Source organism: Schistocerca americana, chromosome 1, assembly GCF_021461395.2.
Source record: "Schistocerca americana isolate TAMUIC-IGC-003095 chromosome 1, iqSchAmer2.1, whole genome shotgun sequence".
NCBI classification, from domain to species: Eukaryota; Metazoa; Arthropoda; class Insecta; order Orthoptera; family Acrididae; genus Schistocerca; species Schistocerca americana.
The window spans coordinates 452,599,109-452,615,306 of record NC_060119.1 but is presented as its reverse complement, the minus strand read 5'-3'; positions in this window follow the sequence as shown (position 1 = coordinate 452,615,306).

Genomic DNA, 16,198 nt, shown 5'->3' with positions numbered 1-16,198 from the left:
CTGCATTCGAGAAAAAGGACGCTCCACACGTTTTATGTTCTGTGGAAAAAAAGTCTTGGAAAATAGATAATTTTGTCGTTACACAAATGATTGCTTTTTGATTTGGTGATTCGGACACACTGCAGATGAATATAAGCTTAGTCACAAAGAGTATGAAAAACTTGTAATGATGTTGCAGTGTAAGCTGTGTTGAGAAATAACTGTTAAAAGAAAAATTCGGTACGTTGCGCCGTTTTCGAGATAATCAGCACTGAAATTAGTTAATCCGGCTGTTGCAGACGCAAATTCAAGTGGCACGCCAGAAACAATCAGGCGCGAACAATCTGAATTTTACTGCAGATAGATTTCAGCTATAGAATAGCTGTCATCCATTCTAAGGACAGTACAAAAGACAAAAAATAAGTAAAGTGAGACTACTTACAACCAGTTTCACACAACCATGCAAGATGTATGTAAAACACGACGTATCATAAAACATCTAGTACGGTCATATTCACATAAAGTTCAGGCTCATGTTGACCACAATTTGAATGGCTATTCAGACCACACTAGGTGTTTTATGGCACGTCCTCTTTTAAACATATCTTGCATGGGTGTGCGACACTTGTTGTAAAAACTGGTACTTACTGATTTTTTTGCCTTTTGTACCGATTTTTGTAGTGATAGTGCGTATTCTACACTTGAAATCGATCGGCAATAAAATTCAGACTGTTCACAACTGATCAGTGTTCTTCATTCCTGAAAATCCAACGGTCGCTGCACAGGGATGTCATGGAGATTCCAACATTAGTAAGATACAATTAGTGTCAGTTGTTCTCATAGCTCTCGAGACCGCTCAAGCTTTGGCTCGTGTTCGATCATTACATATGTCTCACGTCGGGTGTTTGGATCACTCTCTTGTTTGATTTTAGAAAACCAAACAAAGAACAAGTTTGGCGACACCGTCGCCGGCAGGTTGTTTGGGTTTGGGCGTGCAGTGACGTGATTAGCTTTCAACGATAATTCGATAATTAACCAGGAAACAGCGCAAAGAATCGAATTTTTTTTCTTAACAGCTATTTCTCAGCACAACCTAGCTTGTAACACGCTTACAAGCTTTCCAAACTGTTTGTGACCACTCTGCACATGCATAATCCCAAAGGCACTTTTTGTTTAGTGTGCCCCATTTCGAAATAAATGGGTGATGCAAAACTTTTCTTCTTGTATGTATTTTGTGCGGATGGTGCTCCACAGATGTAAGTATTTGAAAGAAGAGGATATGTTCGCAATATGAGTTGATTCAGCTAGTAGTTTCTTCAGTGCTGTCAGTTTTTGGTTAGTGTAATAGAGTCATAGTGGCTAATGAGTCGCACCATGTCATAACAGTTGCTCACCATAGTTAGCCACCATACACAAATAGACTGACCAGATAAGGACAACGCTAGTGAAACAAGTCCTTGAATAAAGTAAACTTCAGCTTCAGATTGCAAAATACTGTTTATTAACTGGTGGTTTCTCTCTATTGGTAGTTCTGCAGTTATGTACAGAAACCAGTAGGGAGATGTTATACTTCTCAAAAAATTCTAACGCATTTATTTTCTTAATAAATTTCATTTTTATAGTTCTCAAATATTACAAAAAAATGCCTTTTAATAAACATAAAGCCTAAACAAGAATGCATTGCAGTTCAGGTGCGAAAAATAACATCATCCAAGAGGCGGCCGTTGTTGTCCAGAATTACTACAAGCGAGTGGAAAAGTTTTCCTTGCAACTTTCAAGATAGCAAGCGGCTTATTTTCGAATTTCTCGACTAATTGCTTCTGAAAGAGCTTCAAGGATCCGTGGGTTTTCAATGAAAACTCGAACTTTCAGGTAGCCTTGTTGTTGTTGATGTGGTCTTCAGTCCTGAGACTGGTTTGATGCAGCTCTCCATGCTACTCTATCCTGTGCAAGCTTTTTCATCTCCCAGTACCTACTGCAACCTACATCCTTCTGAATCTGCTTAGTGTATTCATCTCTTGGTCTCCCTCTACGATTTTTACCCTCCACGCTGCCCTCCAATACTAAATTGGTGATCCCTTGATGCCTCAGAACATGTCCTACCAACCGATCCCTTCTTCTGGTCAAGTTGTGCCACAAACTTCTCTTCTCCCCAATCCTATTCAATACTTCCTCATTAGTTATGTGATCTACCCATCTAATCTTCAGCATTCTTCTGTAGCACCACATTTCGAAAGCCTCTATTCTCTTCTTATCCAAACTATTTATCGTCCATGTTTCACTTCCATACATGGCTACACTCCATACGAATACTTTCAGAAATGACTTCCTGACACTTAAATCAATACTGGATGTTAACAAATTTCTCTTCTTCAGAAACGCTTTCCTTGCCATTGCCAGCCTACCTTTTATATCCTCTCTACTTCGACCATCATCAGTTATTTTGCTCCCCAAATAGCAAAACTCCTTCACTACTTTAAGTGCCTCATTCCCTAATCTAATTCCCTCAGCATCACCCGACTTAATTAGACTACATTCCATTATCCTTGTTTTGCTTTTGTTGATGTTCATCTTATATCCTCCTTTCAAGACACTGTCCAGTCCATTCAACTGCTCTTCCAAGTCCTTTGCTGTCTCTGACAGAATTACAATGTCATCGGCGAACCTCAAAGTTTTTATTTCTTCTCCATGGATTTTAATACCTACTCCGAATTTTTCTTTTGTTTCCATTACTGCTTGCTCAATATACAGATTGAACAACATCGGGGAGAGGCTACAACCCTGTCTTACTCCCTTCCCAACCACTGCTTCCCTTTCATGTCCCTCGACTCTTATAACTGCCATCTGGTTTCTGTACAAATTGTAAATAGCCTTTCGCTCCCTGTATTTTACCCCTGCCACCTTTAGAATTTGAAAGAGAGTATTCCAGTCAACATTGTCAAAAGCTTTCTCTAAGTCTACAAATGCTAGAAACGTAGGTTTGCCTTTCCTTAATCTTTCTTCTAAGATAAGTCGTAAGGTCAGTATTGCCTCACGTGTTCCAGTGTTTCTACGGAATCCAAACTGATCTTCCCCAAGGTTGGCTTCTACTAGTTTTTCCATTCGTCTGTAAAGAATTCGTGTTAGTATTTTGCAGCTGTGACTTATTAAGCTGATAGTTCGGTAATTTTCACATCTGTCAACACCTGCTTTCTTTGGGATTGGAATTATTATGTTCTTCTTGAAGTCTGAGGGTATTTCGCTTGTCTCATACATCTTCCTCACCAGATGGTAGAGTTTTGTCAGGACTGGCTCTCCCACGGCCGTCAGTAGTTCCAATGGAATATTGTCTACTCCGGGGGCTTTGTTTCGACTCAGGTCTTTCAGTGCTCTGTCAAACTCTTCACGCAGTATCATATCTCCCATTTCATCTTCATCTACATCCTCTTCCATTTCCATAATATTGTCCTCAAGTACATCGCCCTTGTATAGACCCTCTATATACTCCTTCCACCTTTCTGCTTTCCCTTCTTTGCTTAGAACTGGGTTTCCATCTGAGCTCTTGATATTCATACAAGTCGTTCTCTTATCTCCAAAGGTCTCTCTAATTTTCCTGTAGGCGGTATCTATCTTACCCCTAGTGAGATAGGCCTCTACATCCTTACATTTGCCCTCTAGCCATCCCTGCTTAGCCATTTTGCACTTTCTGTCGATCTCATTTTTGAGACGTTTGTATTCCTTTTTGCCTGTTTCACTTACTGCATTTTTATATTTTCTCCTTTCATCAATTAAATTCAATATTTCTTCTGTTACCCAAGGATTTCTACCAACCCTCGTCTTTTTACCTACTTGATCCTCTGCTGCCTTCACTACTTCATCCCTCAAAGCTACCCATTCTTCTTCTACTGTATTTATTTCCCCCATTCCTGTCAATTGCTCCCTTATGCTCTCCCTGAATCTCTGTACAACCTCTGGTTCTTTTAGTTTATCCAGGTCCCATCTCCTTAAATTCCCACCTTTTTGCAGTTTCTTCAGTTTTAATCTACAGGTCATAACCAATAGATTGTGGTCAGAGTCCACATCTGCCCCTGGAAATGTCTTACAATTTAAAACCTGGTTCCTAAATCTCTGTCTTACCATTATATAATCTATCTGATACCTTTTAGTATCTCCAGGGTTCTTCCATGTATACAACCTTCTTTCATGATTCTTAAACCAAGTGTTAGTTATGATTATGTTGTGCTCTGTGCAAAATTCGACCAGGCGGCTTCCTCTTTCATTTCTGTCCCCCAATCCATATTCACCTACTATGTTTCCTTCTCTCCCTTTTCCTACACTCGAATTCCAGTCACCCATGACTATTAAATTTTCGTCTCCCTTCACAATCTGAATAATTTCTTTTATTTCATCATACATTTCTTCAATTTCTTCGTCATCTGCAGAGCTAGTTGGCATATAAACTTGTACTACTGTAGTAGGCATGGGCTTCGTATCTATCTTCGCCACAATAATGCGTTCACTATGCTGTTTGTAGTAGCTTACCCGCATTCCTATTTTCCTATTCATTATTAAACCTACTCCTGCATTACCCCTATTTGATTTTGTGTTTATAACCCTGTAGTCACCTGACCAGAAGTCTTGTTCCTCCTGCCACCGAACTTCACTAATTCCCACTATATCTAACTTCAACCTATCCATTTCCCTTTTTAAATTTTCTAACCTACCTGCCCGATTAAGGGATCTGACATTCCACGCTCCGATCCGTAGAACGCCAGTTTTCTTTCTCCTGATAACGACATCCTCTTGAGTAGTCCCCGCCCGGAGATCCGAATGGGGGACTATTTTACCTCCGGAATATTTTACCCAAGAGGACGCCATCATCATGTAATCATACAGTAAAGCTGCATGCCCTCGGGAAAAATTACGGCTGTAGTTTCCCCTTGCTTTCAGCCGTTCGCAGTACCAGCACAGCAAGCCTTATAAGAAATAATATCAAGGAGAAATATCTAGAGATATACGAGGCCATTCCAAATACCAACGGAAAGAAATAAGGTAACCTGGAAAATGTTCCTTTACAAAAGCGATGGGTGGCCTTGATGAATTGAAAATAGCCCCATCCCGCTGAAAGCAAGTATTATCGAAGTCAGTCTGATATCGTCTCGTTAAAATTCTCGTAACATCAATAGATAACGTTGTTAGTTGAAAACCACAATACGCCCATTTTCTCAATAAAAGTAGGGTGCAGTGAAGCCAAATGGAGCTAATCCGCACCACAGAGTTCCTTCCTCACTATGTAGGGATCTCTCTGTAGTCCCTGAGCATTATTTTAAAATTATGGAAGTGGAGGTCAAAGAGAAAATTACGAGGAGCTGACCTATCTGAAATGCCCAAAAGGTACGTCGTACTGCTGAACACCGAGGGTTGGCCTAACAGCTTGTCGAACTTTCTCGATGTTTTCCGCTGTTCTAACTGTCTGAGCACTTCCACGAGTTGTTCCAAGTCTCACTGTTCCTATCATCCCGAAGTTGTTGGATCACTTTATTATTGTTAGGCAAGAGGTGACAGCACCGTGTCGACCAACACTGAACTCATTGCTAAAGCTTCGGTGCGGCTACACTATCGAACAATCTGTTGCAACAAATTTAGTGCAGCTACGCTCAAGTCAAAAATGAAATAAAACAGTTTCCAGCCTTGTCACGTATGCCTAGCTGGGAACAACATCAGAATGATCGGACAGTGCTGCCACGAAAACTACACAAGTTGGCCGCCTGTTGGGCGCGGACAGTTACATGGTTCAAATGGTTCAAATGGCTCTGAGCACTTTGGGACTCAACTGCTGTGGTCATAAGTCCCCTAGAACTTAGAACTAATTAAACCTAACTAACCTAAGGACATCACACACAGCCATGCCCGAGGCAGGATTCGAACCTGCGACCGTAGCAGCCCCGCGGTTCCGGACTGCGCGCCTAGAACCACTAGACCACCGCGGCCGGCGACAGTTACATGTGCCCATTTGAAATAATTGAGAAAACGTCATTTAGTTATAAAAACAGATTACAAAGAATGAGATCTCAATGTATTTTTGAAAATACACAATAATCAAACAGATGAAGCGTTAGAGCTATTTATTAGGCTTTAAAGAAATTACTATTACGTAAAGCACAGAATAATATAGAAAATTTATACAACTAGCTGTTCAATCCAAGATATATCTACATTAAGGTAACCATAGTTGTATACCTCTCTGAGATTCCAAGAAAACGATGTTTCGGAATTAGAGACAGAATATACAGTAGAACAATTAGGAATCAAAATTCCGCGAATATTGAATGAAAACCACAGAAAAAATTTCTGTTGCGTAATTGTAGCTGTTCATTCAGGATGAGGCATCGTTCTTAGAAATACGCTTGAAAATTTCTAACTCTTCGAGTACGTCGAGCCTATGACCTTCCTTTTCTCTATGGAAAATTTAACTTCCTTCAGCGCTTTTCGGCTTGTGCCCGGAAATTAATAGATGATCAGAAAAAATGGAATTCTGTTCATCGGTGCCTCTTTTTCCCGATAAATGTTCTTTGTTTCTGGCACTAGAAGATCTTCCGATTCTCGCGTAATTGTCTGCTACTGATGTGCGGATTAGCCGCGACAGCAGCTAAAACATCTACTTGGGCATCATCATTTGCTGCAGGTTGTGGTTGACGTTTCACATGTGGCTGAACACTTCCTGTTTCCTTAAATAACGTAACTATCCGGCGAATGGTCCGGACATTGTCGTCCAGGATACCGAGCAGCATACATGGCACACGCCCGTTGGGCATTTTGATCACAATAGCCATACATCAAAAAGATATCGACCTTTTCCGCAATTGGTAAACGGTCCATTTTAACACGGGTAACGTATCACGAAGCAAATACCGTCCGCACTGACGGAATGTTACGTGATACCACGTACTTATACGTTTGTGACTATTACAGCGCCATCTGTCACAAAGCAAAAGAAGTGGTCCAACTAAAACATTCCCATATCTTTACGTACTACACGAGTATGTAATAAAAATGGGGGTTCCTATTTAAGAAAACGTAGTTGATATCCGTTTGACCTATGGCAGTGCCATCTAGCAGGGGCAACCACAGCGCCGTATGGTTTCCCCCTTCAAGCTAGAAAAGTTTCGTTCTTTGCAGTTTTTTCGTTTGGCCTTTATTTCGTGAGATATTTGGCCCGGTACCGATCAATGGACCACAATATATAATAAACAGGCCACGTATCGAAAATGATTTTACACACTCCTGAATTGTGTATAGGAGCAACGCTGGACTTGAGATTATGAGTAAGATTTTTTTGCAAACTGTTGTTAGTGGTAAAGGTAACTTTGCATCCGTATTTTTTTTAATAAGAAGACAACGAATTTTATAAGAAATAGGGCCTAGAAATGGAACCGAGAAAACATTTTTGTTCTCATTACCGTCAGCAACAGCACTGATGCCTAAAGCAGTCACTTTGACGTCAGTTTTAACTTTGAAAAGCTCTATTTGTAAATTACAAAGCTAAGAGATAAAAAGAAAGACTGTAGTTTCATGGACACATTGTAAGTATGCTGTTTAGGTAACGTCACGTAGCGCTCTGTATGAAAATCACTGACTGTGCTGTGTGCAGTCTGTGGCTGGTTTGTATTGTTGGATTATTTGCTGTTGTAGTGTTGGGCAGTTGGATGTGAACAGCGCGTAGCGTTGCGCAGTTGGAGGTGAGCAGCCAGCATTGGTGGATGTGGGGAGAGAGATGGCATAATTTTGACAGCGGACGATCTGGACGTGCGTCCATCAGAAAAAGTAAATTTTTGATACTGTATATCATGAACTGATATACATATATATATATATATATATATATATATATATATATATATATATGTATGATGACTTTTGAACATTATTAAGGTAGGTACATTGTTTGTTCTACACCAAAATCTTTCACTTGCCAACTACGCCTACCAGTAGTTAGTGCCTTCAGTAGTCAGAACCTTTCATTTAGCTGGCAGTATTGGCGCTCGCTGTATTGCAGTAGTTCGAGTAACAAAGATTTTTGTGAGGTAAGTGATTCATGAAAGTTATAGGTTATTGTTAGTGAAGGCCACTCTTCTGTAGGGATTATTGAAAGTCAGATTGCGTTGCGCTAAAAATATTGTGTGTCAGTTTAGTGTTTATCAGAATAACTAAAGAGAGAAATGTCTGAGTACGTTCAGTTTTGCTCAGCTGTTTGAAAATCAAATAACATAAGTGGTTTACCAGCACAAAATTCATAAATTTTTCTAAGGGGATGCTTCAACATATACAAATTGGATAATAACTTTCTAATGAAGCTTCAACTTACTAAACAGCTATGAATAAAGCACGGAAATTTACAAAGATATGAAAAACACTAGAATTAGAATTGACTTAATAGATGAATGAACACTTTTTAGGGAAACAGCACAAAAGGCATGATTTCAGTAAAGAAAATGTCAAAAACTGGAAGGAAGTGGACCCATGAAGACCAGGGACTACACACTTGAAGGATGAAGGAAGCCTGGGAGCAACGAAAATTAAACACTAAGAAGCCAAACAAAGCCAAATCTGATCTAACGCACACTCCAAAAACATTCGAATAAATGTATACACAGCGGAAATGTTCCATTACTAGATAGTAATTGTCATACGTTATTCTCTGTAAGCATATAACGTATCTTACACTCAACTTTAACCCAGGTTAAGAAGTGGATTGTGATGTTAAAACACTGCTATGATGATTTTCGTCTTCTCCTTCCACAACGTTATCGTGCGCTTTTACTTTCTAGTTTTCCTTAGTTTTATCTAGTATATTTTTTACCGAAGGACAGTTATACTTCCACAGATCTTAACCGAAATGGTCCTGAAGAGTCTGCAATAAATAAAAAATCCAAACATGTTTTCATTCACCATTTACTACAAACTTAGAAATTTATAGACGTCATAGGGCGCATGAGAATTATTAATTTATTGTAGTCAGTTACAGTAAATAAATTTTCGCTTATTCCACAACATACTTCATTTACAATGCTACCAGTTTCATAGGATTAATATTCCATATTCGGGAATATAAAAGAGAACAATTACAGCCCTATGGCTGAGGGTAAACTGCTATACGTCTTATTCTACTCGTTTTCTGTAAACATCAGAAAAATAAAGGCTTTGGGAAAATCTACGAATAAAAAAAGCGTTCATTTCTCAACATTCCAGACAGAACGCATGTTAAATGTTTTGAATAGACCACTATCACGAGCAGGTGTCGGAAAAATAAAATCAATGAATAAAAATATCACACGGAAATCAATCAACTCAGCTTATCAGCTGTAGCTGGAAACAAAATTAAGTTTTGACAGTGCATATGTTCGAACACCGGGACCGGTTAGTAGGACATGTTCTAAGGCATCAAGGGATCACAAATTTAGCATTGGAGGGCAGTGTGGAGGGTAAAAATCATAGAGGGAGACCAAGAGATGAATACACTAAGCAGATTCAGAAGGACGTAGGCTGCAGTAAGTACTGGTAGATGAAGAAGCTTGCACAGGATAGAGTAGCATGGAGAACTGCATCAAACCAGTCTCAGGACTGAAGACCACAACAACAACAACAACAACAAGATGTTCGAACACGCAGTGGTTTCTTTATTAAGTAGTGTCATCGTAAAACAATACAAGGATGGTGCCTGTAATAACGAAACCGGCTATGTAGCATAGTGATTGTGATTTTGTAGATTAAATAAACATTTACAAAGAAAAAATGACAGTTAACTAATCAATCGTAACGCAATGTCATGCTTGCCATTGTCAGAAGGTCAGTTTAGTATGCTTATCTACTTTAACATGAGAAAATAAGTATCTGAAAAAAGTAGCATTACACAGAATGACATAGCCATCTCCGTAGCAAGATGCATTTACCACAATCAAGGGAAACGCAATATCTCCAATTACAGTAAACAAATCAATAAATAAAAGCATCCATTAATTATTTTTAAAAAATTCGGAAAACATTAGTCGAAAATAGGAAGTTATAAACTAAAAACAAATACTTTAAGGGTTTTCAGAAGAAGTAATATCACAATCACAAATAGTTATAGTGAGCAGTTGAGAAGGAAACCGAGAAAAGGAATGAAAAAGGTTTAAGCATGAGCTGAGAGCAATACCAAACGAATGACAGATCATTAGTAACTTCTTTATGTAATCCGTTGTCGAACTCAGTCCAAAAGAAGACTCATTTACATATGTTTCTTTCCCTCACGTGTCACATCATACACATAAGTGTAACTTCTTCTCCAAAGTGAGTGTAAATTCTTGGGCAGAAACCGCATTTTATATCAACACTTGCAATGAAGGTATACAGCTCTACTGGTAGGTAGCTACAAAAATGTTCTTATGAACGATCTTCTATCGAAATGCGCTAGTCTTCTGTGGGAACGGAGAAGGAACCAAATTTCTTGCTGATTCAGAATGAAGACTTAACGAGCGTTCATGCATAATGCGTAATCAATTGGGGAATGCGTAGACGGAGAACGCGCTTTTAATGAGGGGTTATAAATAATTCATGGCCAACGGTGACTACTAATGAACGGCTATCGCATCGTAAAGGGCCAGAACTCCACCACAAGTGCAATCCAATTTGTTGCACATTGTTACATCGTCGAACGGATGTCGTTGCATGCTAAGAGAATTTGCATTGAGTGTTTGTTCTAATAATGAAGCTCCATGTATGCTACGATTACAAGTGTTATTAACATCCAATGAATAAACCAATTTCACTTAACCTCTGTCATGTGCGAGATAAATAACGTAGCTAAACATACTTTTTGATAGTGTGTATACGGCAGTATTGGGTTTCGCGACATGGCCGATCAATTTTATTTTAACTTTGTGGTCAGAATACCTTCCTCACTGCAGTTTCATCAGTTATCCTAACGGGTGAAAACTGCGTGTGACATCCACCGGTGAATCGTGCGAACTCTGTTCTGTATTACCGTACCCTGACTGTCTGTGTATCACATCTTCTGAGGTGAAGCTTATTCACCCGCCCAGCAACTGCCCATTAACGATCGAAAACCTCTTTAAATGCCACACTCAGACGCGTCGGTGTTCCGAAACAACGGTCGTTAGTCTGCTGTAGGGATTCAGCCTTGGTCTATATGAAATGTACTCCCTTTCGCGAATAGTGAGAACCGTCAGCTATGTGGTGGAACAATGGAAATGAAAATTTGTGCCGGACCGGAACTCGAAACATCTGATTATGTGCGGGTGCATCCCAGCACAGTACTTGAGGGTGTTAACCGTTTATTTATATTTTTATCTTAATAATCGTCACTCGTACATCGTTAGGAGAAAAAGATTTTGTTGCATTATGTTGCAACAGCAAGCAACAGTGGCTGCTCGAACTTCATCCTGGGGCTAAATACGGGCACATATTGTACCTGCTGTGTCGCCACGGACCGATGGGAAGCGTCTGCTTGCAAAAGACAAGGGTGCTTATGACCAGGCTACCACTAATAGCAAGACACAACCACGCCACCAAGCATGGGTAGTCCGGTGGCATGAAAGAATCGACTCTGGAGAGTGGCCTCGCATTCTGCTGTCATCAGTGACCAGAGTAAGGTCTGTAGAATACAGTTTGACGTAAAATGACAATCTGGAGAACGATCAAGTGATGCACACAATCTTTGTACTTAAATGCCTTTGTCGCGAAATTTGTTGAACAATTACCAGTCTCGGCTGTGCAATAGACATCTTCAGAATACACAATAAAAATAACTAGCTACTGCATTAGGAGATTAGAAACAAGGGACAGACATTATGATATAAACATGATAAACTTACAAAGCTATCCTAGAGGGCTTTCATACTTGCGTAATGTACGGATAATTACACAATGTAATTAAATAGAGGTTCACTATGAAGTACAGCTCTTTACAATATCCTCAGTGTATCTTGCATATATCACCAGTTGAAGCAAGTGTGACTCGTGTTATTTTTACATGTTTACGACTTGTAGTGCAGTAGAATGAGAGGTATATCATGTTTATGTTATTGAAACTGCAGGGAGCCAGGTTCGTGGGTGGTAAGCTGCCGGCTCAAATAAATTTATACAGTTTCAATTAGTCTATATAACCAAAAGATCAAATATAAAAAAAACAAGGAGTCTTAGCTCAATTAATCTTGCAGGCGGACGCTTTAAAAAAGTAGTTTACACCCTGTTGATCTTTCCGATATGGCAATCACTCCGAATAAAGAGGGAACAAACAATAAAATATGAAAAAATTAATGCTATTAGATCCACTGAAAGGCAACGGAATAGAGAAGTACATCAATTAATTAAGAGCTTTCACAGGTAACAATGTGTTTAAATACAAGTTTTAAACAGTTATCACTAGCTCGCCTTAGTCGGCAACCAAGATAAGCCAAATTAAACATCAAGCATTTGGCAACTAGCTGAGACACGAGATTACGCTACCGAAACCAAGAACATCAGAACCGCTCTCAAGGGGCCATGTACGTACCAAATCAGTTACCAGAACGTAGAAAGCAGCTCTGGAACAGAAACCTTTTGGAAACGAAGTCCTCCATGGAGCTATCCTTAAGATTTTATATTCCTTACATTATCAATGCCCATAAACAGTAAGAGGATGCCTGATACAAACCAGAAGTCTTTAGGATTTTAAATAATATTTGTATAAATATTAAGAATTGACTTTAAATGAAAATACACCAGGAAGGTCAAATATTTAGTCTTCATACAGTAAAAACAACAAAAAATGCACTGAAGAGGAATCACCAAACGGCCATCAGTGTGAGAGGCCACAGAAATGAAACCATACACTGAGGTGACCAAACATATACATCTACATCTACAGTACAGAAATACTCCGCAAGCCATCGCAAGGTGCGTGGCGGATGGTCTCTTGTACCATTGTCATTTTCCCTCTTGTTCCACTCGCAGACAGCGACGAAAAAACTACTGTCTATACTCCCCCGTATGACCCCTAATTTCTATATCTTATATTCTTGATCCTTACACGCGACGTATGTTGGCGGGAGAAGAATTGTTCGGCAGTCAGTTTCAAATGCCGGTTCTTTAAATTTCCTCAATAGTGTTTCCTGAAAGGAACGCCGCCTGACTTCCAGGGATTCCTACTTGAGTTCCCAATATATTTCCGTAGCACTTACGTTTTGTTCGATCCCACCGGTAACAAATCTAACACCCCGACTCTGAAATGCTTCCATGTTTTCCTTCAATCCGACCTGGCACGGATCCCAAACACTCGAGGAGGACTCAAGAATAGGTCGTACCGGCGTCCTACATGCGGTCTCCTTTACAGGTGAACCACTCTGTCCCAAAATTCTCCCAGTAAACCGAAGTCGGACATTTGCTTCCCTATCACAGTTTTCACATGCTCGTTCCAACTTATATCTCTTTGCAATGTTACGCCCAGATATTTAAACGTCTTGACTGTGTCAAGCTGAACACTAGTAATACTGTAATCGAACATTACCGGTTTGTGCTTCCTACTCATCAGGATTAATTTACATTTTAGCACATTTAAGGCTAGCTGCCATTTATCAGACGAACTGTAAATTTCCTACGGTCACTGAACTTCGACATCTTACCGTACACCACGGCATCATCAGCAAACAACCGCAAACTACTGCCCAACCTGTCCGCCGAATCATTTATGTACATGGGGAACAACATTGGTCCTGAAACTTCCTAGTAGATTAAAACCGTGTGACGGACCGAGACTCGAACTCGGGACCTTTGCCTTTCACGGGCAAGTGCTCTACCATCTGAGCTACCCAAGCACGACACACGACCCGTCCTCAAAGCTCCAATTCTGTCAGTACCTCTTTTCCTACCTTCCAAACTTCACAGAAGCACTCCTGCGAAACTTGCAGAAATAGCACTCCTGGAAGAAAGGATCTGCGGAGACATGGCTGTGCCACAGCCTGAGGGAAGTTTCCAGAATAAAATTTTCCACTGTGCAGCGGAGTATGCGCTGATACAAAACTTACTGGCAGATTAAAACCGTGTGCCAGACCGAGACTTGAACTCGGGACCTTTGCCTTTCGCGGGCAAGTGCTCTACCATCTGAGCTACCGGATTTCGTGTCTCGGTCCGGCATACAGTTTTAATCTGCCAGGAAGTTTCATATCAGCGCACACTCCGCTGCAGAGTAAAAATTTCATTCTCAACACATTCCTACCACACTTGCCTGGAGCACTCCTGACGATATCCTTGTCCCTGATGAACACTCGCCGTCGAGAGCAGCATACAGGATTCTATTATTTAAAATGTATTTGAGCCAGTCACATATCTGCGAACGTATTAGATATGCTCGTACCTTCGTTAACCGCCTGCAAAGGGGCACCGTCTGTAATGCTTTCCGGAAATGTAGTGCCCGTTGCCCTTCATCCATAGTTCTCAAGATATCCCGTGAGAAAAGAGCAGGCTGAAATTCGTATGAGCAATGCTTTGTAAAACCATGCTGATTCTTGGACATAAGCTTCTTAGCCTCAAGAAAGTTTACGGACTGAGAATGTGTTCAAGGATTCTGTAGCAAACAGAAATTAGGGATACTGATCGGTAATTTTACGGGTCCGTTCTTTTACCTTCCTTGCATACTGGAGTCACCTGCTCTTTTTTCCAGTCGTTTGGGACTTTATGCTGGGCCGGAGATTCGCGATAATTGTAAGCAAGAAAAGGGGCCAATGCAGTAATGTAATCTTTGTAAATTCGAACTGGGATTCCCTCTGGACCTGGTGATTTACTTGTTTCCATATTCTTGTATTGCTTCTCTACGCCAGGTAAGCATATTTCTGCGTCGCCCATACGGGAGGCTGTCCGATGGTCAAATGACGGTATCTCTGTATGGTTCTCCACCGTGAACGATTTCTTGAACGTGAAATTTAAATCTTCGGCTTTCGATTTGCTATTTTCCACAGCCACACCAGAGTGGTCGCCAAGGGACTGAACGGAAGCCTTAGACCCCCTTATCGAGTTCACATACGACCGTAATTTTCTCGTGTACTCTGCCAGATCTTTTGCTAAGGTGTGACGGTGGTAATTGTTGTATGCTTCGGGCATAGATCTTTTCATAGGCGCATGAATTTCTACTACGACTTGTCATCGTTTGTGTGCCCTTTTGAAACTAGAGTGCATCACCTCTGCTTCCATGTATTCTACGAATTTCGTTATAAAACGATGGTGAATCTTTTCCATCGTTTATCCACTTACGACGCACGTACTCTCCAGACCACGATTTACAGTCTGCTTAAAATTTGACCATAATTCCCCTACACCCATCTTACTAGTCTGCACCCCACGCAGTGAGTCCATAGACATCCCAGTCTATACACGGGAACTTTCGCAATCGTAGTTGCTACAGTGACATCGTGATCGCTAATCCTTTGTATACTAATACTGTCGGTAAGGTCCGGCCTATTTGTAACTACACGGTCTAAGAGATTTCCATTGCGTGTGGGTTGCCGAGCTAACTGCTCAAGACAATTTTCAGAAAACGTGTTCAGAAGTATTTGGCATGACTGTCTGTCTGTACATGGTGCGATGAATCCATAGACATCCCAATCTGTACTCGGTAGGTCAAAGTCACCTGTAACCAGTATTGCAAAGTCGTGGGATAGCAATTTGCACGTATACAAATGGCGGTCGCATCGCGTACACAACGTATAAAATGGAAGTGCGCTGGCGAAGCTGTCATTTATACTCAGGTGATTCATGTGAAAGAGGTTTTCGACGAGACTATGGCCTCACGACGGGAATTAACAGACTTTGAGCGCTGAATGGTAGTTGGAGCAATGTGCATCGGACATTCAAGTTTCCAAGATCCACAGTGTCGAGAGATTGTCGAGAGAGTGTCGAGGATACCAACTTTTAGGAATTACCTCTCAACACAGACAACGCAGTGTCTGACGGCCTCCTCTTAACAATCGAGAGCAGCTGCGGTTGTGTAGAGTTGACAGTGCTAACAGGCAAGTAACACTACGTGGAATGTCCTCATAAATAAATGTAGAACATACCGCGAAAGTACCCGTTAGGACAGTGCGGTGGAATTTGGCGTTAATGGGCTATGGCAGAAGGCGACCGAGGCCAGTGCCTTTGATACCTGCACGAAGTAGCGTACAGCGCCTCTCTAGCGCTTGTTGGGCCCTAAGGCGGCATGAAAACTGTG